This window comes from Ranitomeya variabilis, unplaced genomic scaffold (genome assembly GCF_051348905.1).
Source record: "Ranitomeya variabilis isolate aRanVar5 unplaced genomic scaffold, aRanVar5.hap1 Scaffold_271, whole genome shotgun sequence".
NCBI classification, from domain to species: domain Eukaryota; kingdom Metazoa; phylum Chordata; class Amphibia; order Anura; family Dendrobatidae; genus Ranitomeya; species Ranitomeya variabilis.
In genome coordinates, this window is record NW_027508023.1 from 51,438 (window position 1) to 64,144 (window position 12,707).

General features: G+C 44.4%; 1 pseudogene; it reads right to left on the reverse strand.

The window, feature by feature from the left end:
* Window positions 1-2,559: 2,559 nt before the first annotated feature.
* Window positions 2,560-3,578, reverse strand: LOC143789484 (snurportin-1 pseudogene; annotated as a pseudogene).
* Window positions 3,579-12,707: the final 9,129 nt, after the last annotated feature.

Sequence of the window (12,707 nt, forward strand, 5' to 3'; positions counted from 1 at the left end):
CTTTTATTCACGGGGTTTCTAGGTTGATAATGGGCCCTCATTTACGAACATGTCTACTCTTTATGCTCCCCACTTATTGTTGCTTGCATAATTAATGCACTGTGGGTTGTTATTATCATCATCATTATTTTCATGTTTGTTTCTATCCTTATTTCCAAGTGCCGTCTTCTGTCCATCCAACATCTGGGGGCAATATGCCTTCTGTCGAGCCGTAGGACCTTATATGTCCCAGTTAGCATTTGCGGTTCCCATGGTCATCGTTCTGGACTTTACAAGCAAACGTTTGGGTTTCAAAGGATTTTGGACTCCGCCATTGATCATCTGGGAATTTGGCTACCTTGATGACTATGAACTATGTTGCATTGATTCCGGGACTTTACGTTAAACCAAGTGGATTGGCCCAGGTTTGCCGCCATTTTGGGAGTCTCAACGCGCACATATCAAGACCTGGACTCTACAAATGTTTTTTTGGTTTCTTCTGTTTGCCCCCGTTTTGCACCCTGGGCAGCCCCTTGTTTTCCACCATAGGTGCCATATGGCGTTCTACCTGTCTCTCTGTTCCACTTTATCTGGGCTACTATGGGCTCCTTAGGGTATTATACTTTATTTACCTGAGATATAATAAAATATCTTCCTTTTGAGCATTCTTTGCTCTTATTTGTAAATTTGTTTACTCAGATGTACAGGTGTCGCAGTTTTGAGGCCCTGTTGCTTCAGACAGGGACTTGAGTTGGATCCCGTTTATTTCAACAGTGACGTACTATAACAATTCTCTTGCCTTTGTGCAGGGTTGATATCCTTCAGATCATGGTTCATACCCTTGTATGGTTTTTGTGTACTCTTACCATCCAAAAGGGCTGTGATGTCCACGGTTTTCTCTTTTCTTCTTCTCTCAGTGAATGGGGGACTCATATCTGCCATCATCTATTTTTATGGTGGTGTTTCATATTGTCTCCTCTCTTGCCTTTTGGGAAGGCTGGCGTTTTTTCTACCCGTGGGCCTATACCTTTTAGGCATTGTGCTATTGGTTTCCTTCACTTTCCTTACCCGGGAGGCTAGTGCTTCCTATGTTTCCTATAAGACTATAAAAAACCTAGAGGAGACCAACAAAGAAAAAAAAAAAAAAAAGTTGTTCTCTCATGTGCCACACTAATGGACTCTGCTGTTCGTATATCTATGATTATCAGGGTTCCTATCTAAGGCTAACAATTTCGGACACTCCTTTATCATTTGGGAACTTTAACTTTGACATATACATATACCTTCCATAAAATGATCCAGATTGCAAAGGTTTATTATGCTTCTACCCAGGGGGGGCCTTCCCTCTCCCCTTGGGGTATTCCATTAGACGTATTTTGTTAACCTAACATTTCTGTGGTCTTTTGTTTACTTGCTTTTGGCACTCATACATCATATGCCCCCCGCAGCTTATCGGCATTCATGCTGTGTGAATAGAGAATCTCTTCTGCATTTTTTTCTATATGGCGCTCTGCCACAGGCTTCTGTCTGGCGCGTGCGCGGTTTGCTCCCCCCAGGGTTGCCGTTGCGCATGTGCATGTGCACCATGACAACGGCAACTCTTCTGGCTATAGCCACAATTGTTGCACCTTCCAGGGCGGCTGGGATGGGCGTCTGCAGTCTGCCACACACCGGTTCGTATTTATCTAATCGGCGATTCCTCTAGATTTACCTCAGAAAATACTGATGACCTCACTTCCCCTGACGAAGCTGCTGTTGCAGTGATACGCGTGGGGCTCTTGCCGCACCCCTTCTTGTCCCTCCTGGGCGCCTTAATCCGCTGCACTCCCCTGCAGCGCGAGTGGTATTTATCTGCCTACAGTGGGCTTATTTTTCTCCACCTTATTTTCTCCAGGCGCAATTGCACATTATCTGTTATCAGTTGCTGCCTATTTCTGTTGGACCAGGTCCACATAGGTATTTGGACATACATCTTTGTGGGGTTTATGCTCATATGTTAGCCTAAATATTGTAATGTGCACATTGGGACTTAGGCTTTCCAGGTACCTAGCATGCTCAGACAATACTGTTATTTAATGTATAGCTGTATATATCATCGTGGGATCTGTGCCTACATTTAAGCCTAACATTGTGATATGAATATTGGTATTCGGGCTTTCCATGCATTGAGCATGCTTAGATAACACTTACTCACTATAGTCATGCCTATTTTATAGGGTTTCAATTATGTGTGTATATGTTTGCAGCAAATTATGTGTCATGATGACATTCTTCTTGTTTTGGTTCAATACTAGGAGACTTGACTTATTTAACCTATGAGCAAGAGACATTTTGCTATTTATATCTGTACAACCTATTATATTATGCATATTTGTTTATAATTACAACGTTCTTGGGTTGTACTATACTATATTTGCGATATATAGGGGTGTCGCTTATCGGTCCTATATCTTAGGCCCTTTTAAATGGTTTTATCTGTGTCTTTTTTGAGGTGTAATAATAAAAGTTTTCTGATTATTTATAATTTTCAGGTGTGCATGCCATCATTAGTCTAGTCTTTTTTTTGCTGTATCTATTTTCTTAGGATGGAGGGATTGTTAACAGATGTTCCAGTTCATAACGTCCACCCTCCGCTGCTCCTTTCCCATCCTTCTTGTGTTCAAGGATCTGTCGCATTTGCTCTTGTGCACATGCTGGCTTTTCTGTAAGGGGTCCTGGTGGGGCAGGAAATCCTAGAATTTCAGGTGCCATGTATGGACGGAGCCACCCAACCAGCGGAGTACTACCTGGAGTATAGTGTGTGTGCATGTGGTAAAATAACAGGCCGTCCACCTTGTAGGGATAGGACTGTGTGAGGACACTCTGAATGGAATCCAACGAACAGGGGAAATTCGGCAGACCAACGAACTTGAAAGGGTTGATCTTGCACAACCCATCTTCTTCCTGCAGCTTTGATTGGAGCCAGTAAAAGCGAAAGTCAGTGTGGCAGTCGTACACTGGGTGTCCCCTCCAACACATGACATCTAACACGTAATATGTGCGAGACTCCTCGTTATATATGCCGTCTAGAATAGTGTAGTCTTTACCAGTAGCACTGTTAGGCCGATTTCCACCTGGTAGTAATGATGGAAACCTGTTCACGCAGTACCCACTTTTAGTGTAAGCTGCAGTAGAACCCCGTGAAGCCACAACTAAAGAACGCTTTCCAGTGGGGCAGACTACAAGAATCCAAAGATCAGCCAGATCTGGAGGAATTTCTATTAGCCACTCAGAAAGCATAATCTGGTTAGCATAATGTCGGGGTAACTTTTTGCAAGGCTCCACATCCATGTCCTCTGCGTCTTCGTCTTCTGTTTCCCATCCTCATCCTTCTCTTCATCTTGGTCTGTCCAATCCCCAGATGCGAGCCGGCGAGCATGGTTGATATAGTCCAAGCGCTTTAGTTTCTGTAGTTCCAGCAGTTTCCTCCTGCGCTCGCTCTGCTCCAGAGAGCTGGATTTGCCTTTATACTGCGCTAATCTTGGATGAGGAGCTGAAGTACTATTGAGGTGGGAAGAAACAGCGAAGCTCCCTGCAAGGGCCTCTGTGAGGGCATCCATCATCTGCTGTTCATGTACTCTCTGGTGCCTCAGAGGAACCCTGTCTCCAGACACAAAGCTGAAGTACGGACAGTGAATGCCAAATGACCTCATACTTATAGCACTACAGACAAAAACCCATCTTGAAACCCAGATGACCGACTGGAGAACTTATACCTTATATCCCGAGACACTCAGCCTGTGTCTGACAAGCAGTGAGTTTTTTGAATTTAAGAGCACTATGCAATACAAAATCCAGGAGAGCGCGAACAAGGCGCTAGTTCAGCAGTTGACTCGCCCAGGCATTTCAACTGACACTAGCACACCTCAATCAGCTAGCCTTCATAAGGACATATTTTTATGTGGAGTTAGCCCATTAGGCGCACATGTCGACTTAGAAATCAAACAAAAGATATGGGATAATGAACATGTGGACATATGGTCACTATTATCAGCAGACCAACAGTGCATAGACAAGGAAAGGAGGATGAGTGAGCGGCTACAAGATAAGAACAAACCAAAAATAGCGCAAACTATGAATAATTGGCTGCAGGCCTTCAAGGTTCTCGGCTGCATCATGGGCCAAAAACCATCCAAAAACGCTGTTATGAATTATTTATCAGGACCTAATATAAAATTTATACAAGTCCCACGGCTGTTTTACATGGAGGCTGTACGACGAGGAGTTCCGCAAGCGGCTGGCCTAAGCGGATCTGGGCTGAGGTGTAATAGCAAAGGACGTATGATTAAGACTCATGAGGTCCCAAGAACAGTCCTCCTTTTCAGCAGCGACCATTTATTACTAAGCAGCTGCAGGCCTGAATTCAGTAGTCATACGTGGACTGGGGGCCTGCTTACTTTTTAACGAAGGATACTGCCAATTCCACGGGTCCTGTAAATGCAGACACGAATGCTCATCCTGCGGAGGTGGACACCCTGCATCCAGGTGCACCCGCCAAGCAAACAGAGCGCTTGTGAGGCATAACCCCGGTGAACGTAACCACAATGGGCCCATGGCTAAGCCTTTATTCCATTAAAGAAGCTGCGCAGCAGCTATATTACGGTTTTAAATACGGCTTTATCCCCTTCAAATTTAGTCAAACACCAACTACGACAAATAATCTAAAAATCGGTGTGCAAATTCTTTGAGATTTTACATCATCAAAAATCCAAAAAGAGGTAGAACTAGTCAGGATAGCGGGCCCATTTAAATCATTTCCATTTAGGAATTTCAGAATCTCGCCACTAGGTATTGTTCCCAAAATAGAACCTGGAAAAGATCGGCTGATACATCACCTTTCCTACTCAAAAAGGCGCATAGGTTAATGATGTGATACCCGCGGAAGAGACGTCTAACCTACGCTTCGTTTGACAGGGCAATCGAACTCGTGCGCGCAGCTGGGCCCGGTGTTGTGAATTGGACGTTTTGGCTCCCTCTTGTGGTCACTAGCGACATGACACTTTGAGCTTCTTTCTCTAGCTTGGTACCCACCTGGCTCGTTAGTCCAGGGGTGTTGCTATTTAAGCTTCCTGGATTTTCAGTCTGGTGCCTGGCATCGTTGTTATCAGTTCCTTTCTGTTTGCTCCTGTCTGCTGGTCCTGGTTCTTGCATAATAAGCTAAGTCCTGCTTCCTTATTTTTTGGTTATTTGCATTTGCTCTTATTTCTGTCCAGCTTGTACCAAATGTGATTCCTGATATAGCTGGAAGCTCTAGGGGGCTGATATTCACCCCCCGTGCCGTTAGACGGTTCGGGGGTTCTTGAATATTCAGCGTGGAAATTTTGATAGGGTTTTTGCTGACCGTATAAGTCATCTTCCTATATTCTGCTATTAGTCAGTGGGCCTCTCTTTGCTAAAAAACCTAGTTCATCCTTGCGTTTGTCTTTTCTTCTTACCTCACCGTTATTAGTTGTTGGGGGCTTGTATCCAACTTTTGGGGTCTTTTCTCTGGAGGCAAGAAAGGTCTATCTTTTCCCTTCTAGGGTTAGTTAGTTCTCCGGCTGGCGCGAGACGTCTAGAACCAACGTAGGCACGTTCCCCGGCTGCTGCTATTTGTGGTGCTAGGTTCAGGTATACGGTAAGCCTAGTTACCACTGCCCTATGAGCTGGTTTTTTGTGTTTGCAGACTTGGTTATAAATTCTAAGACCCTCTGCCATTGGGGTCACAACAGCCCGGTGCCCTGCTGGCAAAATCAAACAGTCAGCATTACGCCTATTGCCCGTGCACCCTGAATGCTTCCATTTGTTAAATTGTTAAGTGGACCAGCTGTTTTATTTCAACATGTGCCTACCGATGGGCTGCTCCATTTCCTGTCACTATTTTGAGCTTTTCAGTACCTTCCTCGACTGGGTAGTACGATACAAAACCGGCAGCAATTCAACAATTCACTACCTCGATGATTTTTTGTTCATTGGACCCAGGGACTCCAAACACTGCTCCTTCCTTCTCCAAAAGTTTAAAGTTTATATCTCGTCAATTCAGAGTACCACTATCACCAGAAAAAACAGTCGGCGGGTGTAACGTGCTGAGTTTCCTCGGCATCGAAATAGACACCAATACAATTGTTCTTCGATTACCAGCTGATAAAAATCACAAACCCTGAAAATGGTAGAAAATTTCCACGAAGCAAAAAAAAAAAGGCACCCTACAGCAGATTCAGTCCTTGCTAGGTTTGCTCAATTTTTATTGCCGTGCAATGCCAGTGGGCAGAGTTTTTTCACGCCGATTGTTGCTAGCAACCAAGGGCATCTGTTATGACCCCAGTGGACAGGGTCTCAGAGGAACGTGTAAGTCTGCGAGATTCAAAAATCCAGCTCATAGGGCTGTGGTAACTGGGTTGACCAAATAGCTACTCCTAACGCCAACACTAGAAGTAGCCGGGGATCATGCCTACGGTGATCGCTAGATGACTCGCGCCAGCCGGAGAATCTAACTACCCCTAGGAGAAGAAAACAAAGACCTCTCTTGCCTCCAGAGAAAGGGACCCCAAAGCAGGATACAAGCCCCCCACAAATAATAACGGTGAGGTAAGAGGAAATGACAAACACAGAAATGAACCAGGTTCAGCAAAGAGAGGCCAGCTTACTAATAGCAGAATATAGCAAGATAACTTATCTGGTCAACAAAAAACCCTATAAAAATCCACGCTGGAGATTCAAGAACCCCCGAACCGTCTAACGGTCCGGGGGGAGAACACCAGCCCCCTAAAGCTTCCAGCAAAGGTCAGGATACAGATTGGAACAAGCTGGACAAAAATACCAAACAAAACAAAAGCAAAAAGCAAGGAAGCAGACTTAGCTTGAAATACAGGAACCAGGATCATAGGACAAGAGCACAACAGATTAGCTCTGATTTCAACGATGCCAGGCATTGAACTGAAGGTCCAGGGAGCTTATATAGCAACGCCCCTGAACTAACGGCCCAGGTGAGGATATAGGAAAAGACAGAAGCTCCAGAGTCAAATCACTAATGACCACTAGAGGGAGCAAAAAGCAAAATCACAACAGGCATCCCCCAGCAGGGCCACAGAATTAGACTCAACCGCTCCCTGAAGGCAGACTTGCTGGTCTGGAGGACATTCCTAGAATCCTACAATGGGCATACATGCGTCATGGCACGAGAGACGCCAAGCAAAGATCTAGGCCTAGTGGTGGGTGGAAATATCACAGATTGGTCCTTGTAGATTGACACAAAACAATGATGCAAAGGCACCTGGCCAGTCTTATGAACCACGGCAACGACCCAGCACTGGTAGAAGTTTTTTCTATAGTAACATCAGTCGAGCTTTGGGGTGCCAATTGAAAAATACGAACATAGATTTTCAACCAAACAGCCGAGAACAGCAAAAACCTTAAAGGGAACAGGTCACCTCAAATTGGCGGGATATGTAAATGCCTTTTTTCTGGTCTGATGGGTGGCGTTTCGTCTTCATTTCTCCACCCCATCCGTCCCTGTTGTCCGCAATATGTTCGAGAATTAGAGTACTTGCCTCCATAGTTCGCGCGTGCGCAATGCAATCTTTGTTCGCGCACTATGCTTTGCCCAACTGCGGGCACAGCCGAAAAGCATTACTGCGCATTCGCCCGCGCACTATGTCCCAGAAATATTTTGCTGTGTTGTGGGACATAGTGCACATGCACAGTAATGCTTTTCGGCTTTGCCCACAGTTGGGCAAAGAAATACTGCGCGTGCACGAGCGAAGATTGCATTGGGGCACGTGCAAACTATGGAGGACAAGTACTCTAATTCTCGAACATATTGCGGACAACAGGGACGGATGGGGTGGAGAAATTAAGACGAAACGCCGCCCATCAGACCGGAAAAAAATGCATTTACATATCCCGCCAATTTGAGGTGACAGGTTCCCTTTGAACAGCATGTCCTCCTCTTCCCCACCCTTAATCATGCTGTTGCACCGCCTAGCGCTATTATGCATCAAACATCTGGTGCTGTGCCAGATTTACATCAGTTGCAGATGATAACATTGTTAAGTGCTATCTTCTGATTGGCAGGCCTTCAAAGTCTTCCTTCCCAATGCGCAGCTATCGGGTCTACGGTGTCCTCCTTCCCTTTGGGACATGGTGGCCAATCACTGATGCCCTTAATCCGCCTTTCAGTGACACTGGCTACCTGGCAGGTTTACGGTAAGGCATGGGAAGAGTGGTGCTCGCTAATTCAAGGAAGACCAGTCAATAGGTGCAACCGGGTGAGATGCAAAGTGTTAGTAGAACTCTTAAATCGGCTCAAGCGTCAGGTACATTAACGGCATCTATCGGGAATAGCCTTCTTTCAGATAATGGGGTGGGTGGACGTAACTAAATATTTGTTCAATCAAGCAAGCCGTTAAACTGGAAAAGGCTTTATCCTAGTCAGGAATGCCATCGCTACGTTTCGTTAAGGCTATTGCACAACATTATTGAAATTTCTTCATCAGTATGCAAGTCACAATACAAGTCAACACTAGGGTTGAGCGACTTTTCATTTTGTGAGATCGAGTCGGGTTTCACGAAACCCGACTTTCTCAAAAGTCGGGTCGAGTGAAATCGGCCGATCTTATTGAAAAGTCGGGGTCGGGGATCGGCCAAAACACGAAACCCAATGCAAGTCAATGGGGAAGCATACTTTAATATTTGCTTCAGCGCGATAATGTTGAAAAGCCGGTAATTCAATTGCCGGCTTTTCATTTCTCCTGCCTAAACCCGACATATGAGACATGGTTTACATACAGTAAACCATGTCATATCCCCCTTTTTTTTGCATATTCCACACTACTGTTAGTAGTGTGTATGTGCAAAATTTCGGCGCTGTAGCTTGTAAAATAAAGGGTTAAATCGGAGAAAATTGGCGTGGGCTCCCGCGCAATTTTCTCCGACAGAGTGGTAAAGCCAGTGACTGAGGGCAGATATTAATAGCCAGGAGAGGGTCCATGGTTATTGCCCCCCCCCCCCCCCCCGTGGCTAAAAACCTCTGCCCCCAGCCACCCCAGAAAAGGCACATCTGGAAGATGCACCTATTCTGGAACTTGGCCACTCTCTTCCCACTCCCTGTAGCTGTGGGATATGGGGTAATGAAGGGTTAATGCCACCTTGCTATTGTAAGGTGACATTAAGCCAGATTAATAATGGAGAGGCGTCAATTATGACACCTATCCATTATTAATCCAATTGTATGAAAGGGTTAAAAAAAACACAAACACATTATTAAAAAGTATTTTAATGAAAAACACAGGTTGTTTTAATATTTTATTGCTCTCTCAATCCAGCTGAAGACCCTCGCTTGGCAAAATAATAAACCCACAATATACATACCCTCTGATGAACTGTCACGTCCCACGAGGTAATCCATCTGAAGGGGTTAAAATATTTTACAGCCAGGAGCCCTGCTAATGCAGCTGTGCTCCATGTCTGTACGTCCCGGAGAATGAAGGAAATGTAGGTCAATGACCTATAGTTACCTTCAGTCGCGGTGATGCGCCCCTGCTGGCTGTCCTCATGAACTGCAGCCTGGGAAATTTTTCCCACGCTTCTGTGGTGAAACTTATAAAATTCATCCTCACCCACAATTACTTTGAGTTTGACAAGAAGATCTATCTACAGGAGACTGGCACAGCAATGGGAAGTAAAATGGCCCCACAGTATGCAAATCTTTTCATGGCCAAGCTTGAAAGTGACTTTTTGTCCACATATCCCATCAGGCCTCTGGCGTACTACCGCTACATTGATGACATTTTAATCATCTGGACGGAGTCTGAGCCACAGCTAAAGATGTTCCATGAACAGTTTAATCAATTTCACCCTACCATCAACTTGACACTCAACTACTCCTGCACTGAAATTAACTTTTTGGACACCATCATTAAGCTGCAGAACAATAAAATAGAGACATCCCTGTATCAGAAGCCAATCGACCGTCCAACATACCGTAAATGGGACAGTTTCCATCCAAAACACATAAAAACTCTATTGTCTACAGCCAAGCCATCAGATACAATCGTATATGTTCCAACCCAATGGATAGGGATGAACACCTGGGTCGCCTCAGAAAGACCTTTTTGAATCAGGGCTACCATCCAAGAACAATTGAAAATCAGATCACAAGAGCCACCAGAATATCAAGGAATCACCTGCTACATTACAAAGCTAAAGAAGAAAATAACCGGGTGCCTCTAGTAGTTACCTACAATCCAAATCTGGAGGTGCTAAGAGGAGCTGCACGGAAATTACAACCTTTACTGCAAAAAGATGCCCGCTTACAATCCATTTTTCCAGACTCCCCACTACTGTGTTTTAGGCAGCCCCCAAATCTAAGAAGCATCATTGTCAGAAGCTCCCTGTCCTCTCCAACAGCTGCAGGTACCTTTCCTTGCAATCAGAAAAAATGTAAAACCTGTCCATTTATAATGACCACGGACAAGATAAAGATCCCCAACTCACATCAGGACTACAAGATCCCAGGTACTTTCAGCTGCGTCACTTCTAAAGTGGTGTACCTAATCATTTGTACTAAATGTCCAACTGGGGGTCTGTATGTGGGGGAGACAGGGCAGAAACTGAGAACAAGGATGAACTCTCATCGCCATACAATAAAAGAAAAAAGAATGGATCTACCTGTGGCAATACATTTCTGTCTCCCAAATCATAACATTATGGACAAGAAATTACTTGTACTAAAAAGTAACTTCAAATCGCAGAAAGACAGGAGAGTCTGGGAATATAAACTGATGACGACCTTTGACACTCTAACTGCAGGAATGGATGTGTCACATGGATTTATGTCTTTTTACATGAACTAAGGAACTTGCCCATCAGACCATGTGGGGGTCATCACAACAGAGACCCTAATCACAGGACAATAAAACATTACTTATCTAAGAACTGGCCCAACATTTATGGACATAACTGTTTATCACTCATGGTAATTCTGCTTCATGCCACCTGTCTTATCCATGGTTTTTTTACCCCTCTTTTTTTTTTTCCTACTATGTTGTGCATAAATATGTGATTCTTCAGAATTTGTTTTAGTCTTTGCCTGATGAAGAGACGTATGTAGTCTCGAAAGCTTGCAATTTGTTATTTTTTATTTTCCCAAGGGTAAGGGAAGAAATTGGACCCCAAAAGTTGTTGTGCAATTTGTCCTGAGTACGCTGATACCCCATATGTGGGGGTAAACGACTGTTTGGGCGCATGGCAGAGCTCGGAAGGGAAGGAGCGCCGTTTGACTTTTCAATGCAAAATTGACTGGAATTGAGATGGGACACCATGTCGAGTTTGGAGAGCCACTGATGCACCTAAACATTAAAACCCCCAAGTGACACCATTTTGGAAAGTAGACCCCCTAAGGAACTCATCTAGATGTGTTTTGAGAGCTTTGAACCCCCCAAGCATTTCACTACAGTTTATAATGCAGAGCCGTGAAAATATATATATATTTTTTCACAAAAATGATTTTTTAGCCCCAGTTGTGTATTTTCACAAGGGTAACACGATAAATTGGACCCCAGCAGTTGTTGTCCAATTTGTCCTGAGTACGCTGATACCCCATATGTGGGGGGAACCACTGTTTGTGCTTATCTAGATGTGTTGTGAGAACTTTGAACCCCCAAGTGTTTCACTACAGTTTATAACACAGAGCCATGAAAATAAAAAAAAATTTTTTTTTCACAAAAATGATTTTTTAGCCCCCAGTTTTGTATTTTCCCAAGGGTAACAGGAGAAATTGGACCCCAAAAGTTGTTGTACAATTTGTCCTGAGTACGCTGATATCCCGTATGTGGGGGGGAACCACTGTTTGTGCGCATGACAGAGCTCGGAAGGGAAGGAGCGCCATTTGGAATGCAGACTTAGATAGATTGGTCTGCAGGCGTCACGTTGCATTTGCAGAGCCCCTGATGTACCCAAACAGTAGAAACCCCCAACAAGTGACCCCATATTGGAAACTAGACCTCCCAAGGAACTTATCTAGATGTGTTGTGAGAACTTTGAACCCCCAAGTGTTTCACTACAGTTTACAACGCAGAGCCGTGAAAATTATAAATCTTTTTTTTTCCCACAAAAATGATTTTTAGCCCCCCAAATTTTTATTTTCTAAGGATAACAAGAGAACTTGGACCACAAAAGTTGTTGTACAATTTTTCCCGAGTACGCTGATGCCCCATATGTTGGGGTAAACCCCTGTTTGGGCGCACGGGAGAGTTCAGAAGGGAAGGAGCACTGTTTTACTTTTTCAACGCAGAATTGGCTGGAATTGAGATCGGACGCCATGTCGCGTTTGGAGAGCCCCTGATGTGCCTAAACAGTGGAAACTCCCCAATTCTACCTGAAACCCTAACCCAAACACACCCCTAACCCTAATCCCAACGGTAACCCTAACCACACCGCTAACCCTGACACACCCCTAACTCTAATCCCAACCCTAATCCCAACCGTAAATGTAATCCAAACCCAAACCCTAACCCTAGCCCTAACGCTAGCCCTAACCCTAACCCTAACCCTAACCCTAATGGGAAAATGGAAATAAATACATTTTTTTAATTTTATTATTTTTCCCTAACTAAGGGGGTGATGAAGGGGGGTTTGATTTACTTTTATAGCGGGTTTTTTAGCGGATTTTTATGATTGGCAGCTGTCACACACTAAAAGACGCTTTTTAT